General features: G+C 43.6%; 1 protein-coding gene across 1 annotated transcript in view; it reads right to left on the reverse strand.

Moving 5' to 3' along the window:
- The window catches only part of LOC124005843 (leucine-rich repeat and fibronectin type III domain-containing protein 1-like protein), a 113175-nt gene extending 105539 nt beyond the window's left edge, over nt 1-7636 (reverse strand). The window contains exon 1 of the mRNA XM_046315461.1: nt 6822-7636. The gene's annotated coding sequence lies outside the window, so the exon portion shown is untranslated. The remainder of the gene's footprint in view (nt 1-6821) is intronic.
- Between the last annotated feature and the right edge of the window lie 2390 nt (nt 7637-10026).

The raw sequence follows: 10026 nt of genomic DNA on the forward strand, positions 1-10026 counted from the left end.
TCAAAAAAATGTCATCAAAGGAACACATTCGGTGCTGTGCCCTCTTCTTTCGGAGACGGTCCAACCCTAACACACATTTGGAAAAGCCTTGTCCAAAAGACTCATTTAACCGATGCAGGGACAGAATCAACAACACATTATTGACTGTCGACGAAAGGAAGCGCGTAGCCATTGTGAAACGATCAACATGAGAGCGGCTAATGGAGGCCAGGCTTCCTGGCGTAGCTGGCAGGAAGCCTCGTCAAAGACGCCAGCTACATCAAGGTACAAAAACAGGAACCCAGGAAAAGTGTATCAATACGTGTCTGACATCTCAGCGCGCTTTCACGTGTGATGAAAACACCTCGCACATTTTGAGGATCACACCACTTCACCAAGTTTTCACATTAGCATACAGCTATTCCTGAAGTTCTGTCATTCCCCCCCTCTCTCTATCTTGCAGCATTGTTGGGTTTTTCCTGACACCGGGATCCTTGGGGGTGAAGAGACTTAATTACCACGCCGAAGTGTTCGGCTAACACGCCATCCTGGTTGATAAGCCCAGGCCTACGAGCTAGACTTGAAAGTATTCGTGGCCTGAAGGACTAGATGGAAGAACACACCATAAGTGCTTACTAAGCGGGAACCGACACTTGCATTATCAACAGATCAGGTGATTGGTCCAAAACTGCTGAAATCTAGCGGCTCGGTGGACGTGGTTACTGTAGCCTACAGGCACTGCTCAACCGAGAACAACTCTGACCATTATTTCCCCAAAACCGTTAACGAGACCCTCCGACAGGCGATTACTAATGGCGACGGAGCTCATTTTCAACACAGAAGCGATATCGCGCTTTTACCATTCATTTCAAAATGCACCATGGAATACGCATGCACCCTCTCGTCGTTAAGTTGATCCGCGATCATAGTGAAATGTTGTTCCAACTGTGTTCATTTTAGACACATTCATTCTGGGAGGAACTCCTCCATTTTGGGAGGAACATTTCAGGAACTGAATCCAACAGTTCCTTTTCGACTTGCCATGATTTGCGCTACATGTTTTACGGTCTCCAAGTAGAAAATACAGTTTTAGCTGTAAATCATATTTCTGGAAGCTCCAACTGATTTCGGGAAAATCCTTACAAAACCCTTCCGAGGCCAGGATGCTCCACCAGGCCTATTCTCACATTTAAATGGTGAACCCAGGAGCAGATGGGGCAGCCATGTGCCGTATTATAGAGTCATGCTGGCACTGACAGCCACAGGCTGGCAGTATGATGTCCTCACCAGCAACATGGAACCTACATGGGCGGAGGGCACTGTCATTTCATGTGTCGCCTGTCTTTGAGACAGAAGGGTAGAGGGTGGGAGAAGGGATGGAGGGGGGGAGGGGAGAATCTGGCGTTCATCATCGCGGGACAAAGGACGCCAGATAGCACTAATAGATCTCGAGAGATACAATACCTCGGGAGCGCATACACTCTTTGTTAATTTGAGGACAGCGTATCTCAAGATTTCAAGTGTTTTTTTGTCACCTCCGGGCACACGGCAGAATGATAAAAGGAGGGAGATAACAGTCCAGACATGCACACAGATCCTTGGCAGCTGTTGAACAACAGAGCCAACGTCAGCCTACCCATTAACACACACAGGGAGTGGATCAATGCAAGAATGCAGAGGGCAACAGGTCACTGCCAAAATAAAGAATACACCAACGTAAAGTGTCGTAAAAGGGCGCCGAGCCACCGTGAGCCAGAACAGCTTCAATGCACGTTGGCATAGATTGTACAAGTGTCTGGAGGAATGTGACAACCTTCTTCCACGAGAAATTCCATCGTTTGGTGTTTTGTTGATAGTGGTGTAAAACACAGTCTCAGGCGCCGCTCCAGAACTACCACTGGGACCGTGCTCACACCCATCAAGGACATCTACTCGAAACGGTGCCTGAGGAAGGCCTGCAGCATCCTCATCAAGGACCCCACACACACCAGGCATGAGCTGCTCATTCCCTCACCGTCAGGCAGACGATAATCGGAGCACGAGGTCTGATAACAACAGGATCAGAGACAGTCTCGATCTACAAGCCATCAGACTGCTCAACACTTGAACTGGAGTGACCACCTTCACTGACTCTCTGCACCCTAGCGCACACACACACACACACACACACACACACACACACACACACACACACACACACACACACACACACACACACACACACACACATATATATATATATATATATATATATATACAGTTGAAGTCAGACGTTTACATACACTAAGGTTGGAGTCATTAAAACTTGTTTTTCAAACACTCAACAAATTTCTTGTTAACAAACTATGGTTTTGGCAAGTCGGTTAGGACATCTACTCTGTGCATGACACCATTAATCTTTCCAACAATTGTTTGCAGACAGATTATTTCACTGCATCACAATTCCAGTGGGTCAGAAGTTTACATAGACTAAGTTGACTGTGACTTTAAACAGCTTGGACAATTCCATAAAATGATGTCATGGCTTTAGAAGCTTCTGATGGGCTAATTGACATCATTTGAGTCAATTGGAGGTGTACATGTGGATGTATTTCAAGGCCTACAAACTCAGTACCTCTTTGCTTGACATCATGGGGAAATCAAAAGAAATCAGCCAAGACCTCAGAAAATAACTTGTAGACCACAAGTCTGGTTGATCCTTGGTAGCAAATTCCAAACGCCCGAAGGTACCACGTTCATCTGTACAAACAATAGTATGGAAGTATAAAGGCCATGGGACCACGCAGCCGTCATTCCGCTCAGGAAGGAGACACGTTCTGTCTCCTAGAGATTAACATATTTTGGTGTGAAAAGTGCCCATCAATCCCAGAACAACAGCAAAGGACATTGTGAAGATGCTGGAGGAAACAGGTTCAAAAGTATCTATAACCACAGTAAAACGAGTCCTAAATCAACATAACCTGAAAGGCCGCTCAGCAAGGAAGAAGCCACTGCTCCAAAACCACCATAAAAAAGCCAGACTACGGTTTGCAACTGCACATGGGGACAAAGATCCTTACAGGCTTACAAGCTGAAGAACACCATCCCAACCGTGAAGCATGGGGGTGACAGCATCATGTTGTGAGGGTGCTTTGCTGCAGGAGGGACTGGTGCACTTCACAAAATAGATGGCATCATGAGAAGGATTGTGAAAAACTGAGGGAAAATGTATTTGCCTAAGGTGTCTGTAAACTTCTGACTTCAACTGTGTGTATATATATACAGGCACAGACACATACACAGACAAAACACACACACACACACACACACACACACACACACACACACACACACACTGCAATCGGAAAGTATTCAGAACCCTTGATTTTTACCAACGTTTGTTACGTTACAGCATTATTCTGAATTGAATAAATCCTTTTGTTCATCATCAATCTACACACAATACCCTATAATGGCAAACCAAAAACAGTTCATTAGAATGTATTACATTTAAAAAACTGAAGTGTTACATTCAGACCATTTACTTATAACTTTTTTAAAGCACCTTTGGCAGCGATTACAGCCTTGTCTTCTTGGGTATGACACTACAAGCTTGGCACAAGTGTATTTGGGGAGTTTCATTCATTCTTCTCTGCAGATCCTCTCAAGCTCTGTCAGGTTGGATGGGGAGCTTCGCTGCACAACTATTTTCAGGTCTCTCCAGAGATGTTCAATCGGGTTCAAGTCCGGGCTCGGGCTGGGACACTCAAGGATATTCAGAGACTTGCCCCGAAGCCAGTCCGGTGTTGTTTTGGCTGAGGGTCCTGAAGGTCCTGAGTGCTCTGGAGCAGGTGTTCATCAAGGATCTCTCTGCTCCATTCATCTTTCCCTTGATCATAACTAGTCTTCCAGTCATTGCCACTGATAAACATCTCAACACCACCATGCTTTTGGGGCGGCAGGGTAGCCTAGTGGTTAGAGCGTTGGACTAGTAACCAGAAGGTTGAAAGTTCAAATCCCCAAGCTGACAAGGTACATATCTGTTGTTCTGCCCCTGAACAGGCAGTTAACCCACTGTTCCTAGGCTGTCATTGAAAATAAGAATTTCTTCTTAACTGACTTGCCTAGTTAAATAAAAGGTAAATAAAAATGCTTCACCATAGAGCTTATGCCAGTTTACCTCCAGATGTGATGCTTGGCTTCATCAGACCAGAGAATCTTGTTTCTCATGGTCTGAGAGTCTTTACGTGCCTTTTGGCAAACTCCAAGTGGGCTGTCATGTGCCTTTTACTGAGGAGTGGCCAAGCCATGTCTGACCACTCTGCCAGAAAGGCCTGATTGGTGGAGTGCTGCAGAGATGGTTCCCCCATCTCCACAGAGGAACTCTGGAGCTCTGTCAGAGTGACCATCAAGTTCTTTGTCACCTCCCTGACCAGGGCCCTTTTCCTCTGATTTCTTAGTTTGGCCGGGTGGTCAGCTCTAGGAAGAATATTGGTGGTTCCAAACTTCTTCCATTTAAGAGTGATGGAGGCCGATGTGTTCTTGGGGACCTTCAATGCTGCAGAAATGTTTTGGTACCCTTCCCCAGATCTGTGCCTCGACACAATCATGTCTCGGAGCTCTACGGACAATTCCTTCAACATCATGGCTTGGTTTTTGCTCTGATATGCACTGTCAACTGTGGGACCTTGTAAAGACAGGTGTTTGCCTTTCCAAATCATGTCCAATCAATTGAATATACCGCAGTCAAGTTGTAGAAACATCTCAAGGGTACACCTGAGCTCAATTTCGAGTCTCATAGCAAAGGGTCTGAATACTTAAGGTATTTTTTTTTTTTTTTTTTATACATTTGCAAAAATGTTAAAAAAAAACTGTTTTCACTTTGTCATTATGGGGTATTGTGTGTAGATTGATGAGGACAAATTAAATGTAATCGATTTTAGAATAAGGCTGTAATGTAACAAAATGTGGAAAAAGTCAATGGGTCTGAATACTTTCTCAATGCACTGTATATATGCTACCGTTCAAAAGGTTGTGGTCACTTATAAACAGACACCTCACAAGGCCTCAACTGGCAGCTTCAATAAATAGTACCCACAAAACACCGGTCTCAATGTCAACAATGAAGAGGCAACCCTAAAAAGTACCAGCTAAACTAAAATAATGGCCTGCCCTGCTTGTTTATGCATGTCCCTAACACCTCAGCTCCACTATACGCATTGCGTTGCCTTGCCATCAGCGTCAGGACAATGTGACGTTCTGCCTGCTACACGGAATGCGTTGTTTTGAGAGAGAAGAGGAGCAGAAGGAAAGAGCGACTATATTCTATTTCCCCTATTGTACTGTTCGGTTATGTATAAGTGCAATAGCTTTTGTCCAGTTACACCCCTGCTTTTCAACACACTTTGCATCCTTCATTTGTTCAAGTGTTTCCATTATTTTTTGGCAGTTACCTGTATCTAACCAGACAAACATGCACGTGCTATCTGACCTGGGTGGTTTAGTAGCATATTAACTTTGTTTCCACAGACATAAGGACCTTGCCATGTGAAGCATAACTGACTTTAGCTCATGTGAGGAGGGAGCTGCAAAGCGCTGGTGCTCCGTGGCCCCCTACCTGCAGTATAAAATAAGACATTATCAGGCACTGCAGCTTCACATTCAGAACACTCCTCGCTGGATTTACGGTAGAAAGGATATACAGCTAGGTGTAGAAAGGATATACAGCTCGGTGCTGCATCAGTGGGAGAAAAAAAATGCACCGCCATGAGTGGGCAATGAAGAGGAGAGACCTCGGGCGGCGGCCAAAAGCCGAATTGCACAAGTTCAACGACGTGCATTAGGCTAACAGCCAAGTAGCTCAGGTGGAACATTCATTAAAAGTGGTCCTGTGTTATGTAATGCCAAGGGAGGCGAATGATTAAAAGTCATTTTGAATTATTGAAGAAACATAGATCCACCACGGTGCAATACAAAAAAAAAAGGGTAGACCAGACGTTGTGAGTAGACGAAGAGAGAGACGAAATTGTGTTACTGCTCATCACATTAGTCATCACATTACTCATACGCATTTCTTAAACTTCCTCCTTGACGTTGTGGGGAACATCAGTGTCCCAACATAAATGCTGTGTAAGGCTTGTGGAATTGCAAGGTGATTGGAGATCGATTTCACAGACACGGTCTCGCCCTTTTTCTGTCTTTTTGAAATGGATCAACACAAACACGTTGACTAGGTTCCGTTCAGTCAACGTTGTTTAAAATAACTTCCAATGCATTCGTCATAATTAACACGTTCTTCACATTCTAGGCTACCATCTCCATTGGCCACAGTGGACTTGACACACAATCGAATCGATTTAGAAAATGCAATGACTAGAACGAATCGTAAGAAGCTTATTTCACAAAGTCGCCAAGCAGTTTGGTGTGCTGTACGAGTGCATGTCGTATTTGTCACAAATCAAGACAGAGAAGGATGATGATTGGATGAAAGAATGTAAGTGGTAAATATCTGGATGGGCGAACAAACTTGATAATGACCATATCTACATTTCCTGTGGATGTTTGTGTCGTGAGACAGTCAAACAGGACTAGAGTAGTCACCTTTCTCCCAACGAATGGTGCAATTGCCTATCCATAGACCATTACGCCGCATTCTGTTTTAGACTCCCACCAAGTCAAACAAACCACACCTGATCCACACCTCGTAATAGCCTACCATGAAAAATGAAATTACACTACTATAACGTAACAGCTCAATGTGACAATATGTAGAAACAATTCTCACTTTTTGTCTTACTATGTTTTGTCCGGATTGAAAATCATGCATATGAGAAAACAATGAAATCATGATGATAGATGGTTACCTCTATTCCCGATATTCCTGATGTTGCCTCTCCGTTATATGTCAATCTCCAGGAGGCTATGCCACGAGGTAAATAGCCCGAGTAGATTTGAACAATAAATGCATCGATTTGCCGCCGGTCTGCTTCCCCAGTAACAGAGTGAAGAAGCAACACAACCAGCCAAGATTTCTGGACTTGGTGCGCAAAGAAGACTCACTTGCACCGTGGAGGGCAGTTGCGTTGCAATTAGTTCCCACATATATTATCACCCAAATGAGTAGCATCTGTGCGTGCGATTTCCAAGTCTGACATGTCTTACTTTTTTAGCTTCAAATGAGCCGACCCAGACGGAATAGCCCTGTTTCCCAATGTTTTCTGCAGAACACAACGGACATTCTAAATAGTGGCAGTGATTGTAAATTAATCTGCTGAGTCCATCATATCCGAGCCCCGACCTCGATCGTTAGTAGCCTTGTTGAGGCAGGAATATCCGTATCAGGTATACATCCTTTGAGCGAAGACCTGGAAGTTCATTCGGTAGTGACTGGCGCTAACCGGACGACTCACACTACATTCCGCTGCTCTGTAGTTCGCGGAGAAGAAACTAAAACGTCCGTGGGCGTGGCGTACCTTTTGGCCGGAGCTAAGAGTCTGGATAGCCAGGCAAATTCTCTCCACAGCTACATGCCGCAGCCGGCCAACAAACTCTGTACACCTCCGACTTCTATTGGCAAAATGGTACTGCGTTTATGGGATTACAAATCGGTCATTCAAATCATGCTGTCGAGCGTGGCGTTTTGCTTTACGAGACAGTGTATTGACTGCTGTCAAAGATCACGTTGTATTGACAGTGAAGCCTTGATCACGAAACAGAGGACTCCTCAAATACAACCAAAAAAAGAGCACAACATTTATGATGATGATGATGCGTGCGCTTTGGCGCAGCGTCTACTTTAACCAACCCACAGCAGGGAGTGGATTACTGCGCTCAATTGACATGTTTTATAGGATTATTTGAATGTGCGCAATTATAGGATTAATCTGAGGAAATGTTCTACATGCAAACCGCTATATTTTCAAAGAGCCATATGATGGCTATGTTTCAGAAATGAGCTAAACTATGTGGTCGGAATGTGTATCCTTTCTGACATGTAGATTATAAATGTAATATAGCCTAATATATTTACCCACCCCCCCCCACTGTTGTGTTCGTTTCCTGTTAATTAAATCTGTGTTCCTGGTCCAAAATGACCACCCCATTATAGCCGATTATAAATCCATAATAATACATGTATTATCACCTAATGTTGTGTTAAAAAGATCTATCAACTTAAGTTCTTGTGAACATTACACGTTTTTAACTTATATTTGTTATTTATGGCCTGTAGGTCTCATTGTCCTGAGCTCATACAACTCGTTTTTTAAGTAAACAAAAGCGTAATGTATGGCTTATTTTGACTATTACAATAATCAGAGGAAACATATTGTGCTATTTATCACAGACTACTTTGAGTCAAAGTTTAACAAGGACTTTCTCCTCCTCGGCAGTGTCATGATCACAGTTATGATCATGAGCCTCACAAACAGTATGTTGTTTGGCCATTGTTCTGCCACAGAATGGATTGTGAGCAAAGGCCTCAAAAAATCTTTATATACCAGAACTCAGAGAAAAGTTCTATATATTATTGAAACAATGTTGCGTTTTTTTGTGAGAATGCCAACAGGTGTGGTTCCTGTGGGGGAAGAATTCTATTGGGGAAAGGTTCCTGAGGGGGTTGCCATGGAAGCCAAAAAGGGGAGTGAGGTGTGTGTGTGTGTGTGTGCTCAAACACACATGCATGTGGGAGGTTTGGGAGAGGAAGTGTGTCCATCTGATGAATGGGTATGTGCCTGAACTCAATTTTATACACTAATTGTAATCTCACCCACTCATTTCTAACGACCTTTTGACCGGGAACACGACAGGTGTACAAAACTTAAATAAAACACCCAAATGTTATGAAAATCATCAAAATGTGTTTTGTGAGTTCAGATGCCCTGTGTGGACAAAATCATGGAATCTCATGACAATTAGATTAAATTAACTACATTTTTCAAAGACAACTTGTAATTCGGTCCAATTCGACCAGAAGGAGGAGGGTTAAATTAGTATTGATTAAGAAAGTATACCACACCGGTAAAAAAACATGATTTCAGGGTCCAGAAGCGCTGTATCACTAGTCAGTTCAGCACCATGGACAGCGCCGAGCATGCATAGAAATTCAGCACCGTTTTCTCACAAAGTAGCATGGACAGCAGCACGATTTAGGTCTGAAAATCTTTTCTGATCAGGTCACGTCTCTCACTCACTCAGACACGTTTCTCCTCTGCTACCTCTGTGACAGAGCGGCTCTTCTCCATTTTGATCTCATTTTAGGGAAGACTGCTTTTTAGGTACTCGGCGTCAGACACTGATACAATGATGATGCAGCAATTGAACCACAGTCAGTGGGAGGTACGCCGATAACTTCACCCACTGAGTAAGAGCAAGGACCAAAGTTCATAAGGTCCGTATAATTAATCAGATTGTTTTCTTTAGGAAATTTGACTAAATTGTTGGTCACAAGACATAAATATGTTCACGTGTAGTGGCTATAGCATAAGCTATAGCTAAAGCATACAATCACTCCGTTATTGGTGAGTTCCAATATCCTCCAATGGACTTCACTTTCTTCAGCTTATGATTAGTGTCCTTGACTGGGCTTGAGTCCCTAACTGGTTTTCCCTGGATTTGCTACATTGGTGTCAAAAGTGGCATGAGGCTAACAGGACATGTGACTTGTGGGAAGATATGAGTGAGTAACAGAAAGAGGGATTCATAATATAGACATCCTCTATAAGTGCATTACCAGCTTCCCCAAGGGAGTCAACTCTTGTGGAGAACATGTCTGCTTGGGAAAAACCAGAGGGGCATGGGTTCGAGTCCCAGTTGGACTTATGGGGGAAAAAATACTTAACTCTAAACTATCTGTCTCTAGTAGCAGGCATATTGTCAATGGCATAATCCATCAGGTTCTATGCCAATCAATTCAGCCATAAATCAATCAATCCCTTCTCAAGCCCTCAATTTAGAATTAGCCTTGTTTAGTTTTAACCACATTGATTTCCACAGGAGTCTGCATGAGTTTCTGCCTAGTCGGTGGATGGTATGGAGTGAAAGCAACATACCCAAATAGATTCCAACAAA

Source organism: Oncorhynchus gorbuscha, linkage group LG19, assembly GCF_021184085.1.
Source record: "Oncorhynchus gorbuscha isolate QuinsamMale2020 ecotype Even-year linkage group LG19, OgorEven_v1.0, whole genome shotgun sequence".
NCBI classification, from domain to species: domain Eukaryota; kingdom Metazoa; phylum Chordata; class Actinopteri; order Salmoniformes; family Salmonidae; genus Oncorhynchus; species Oncorhynchus gorbuscha.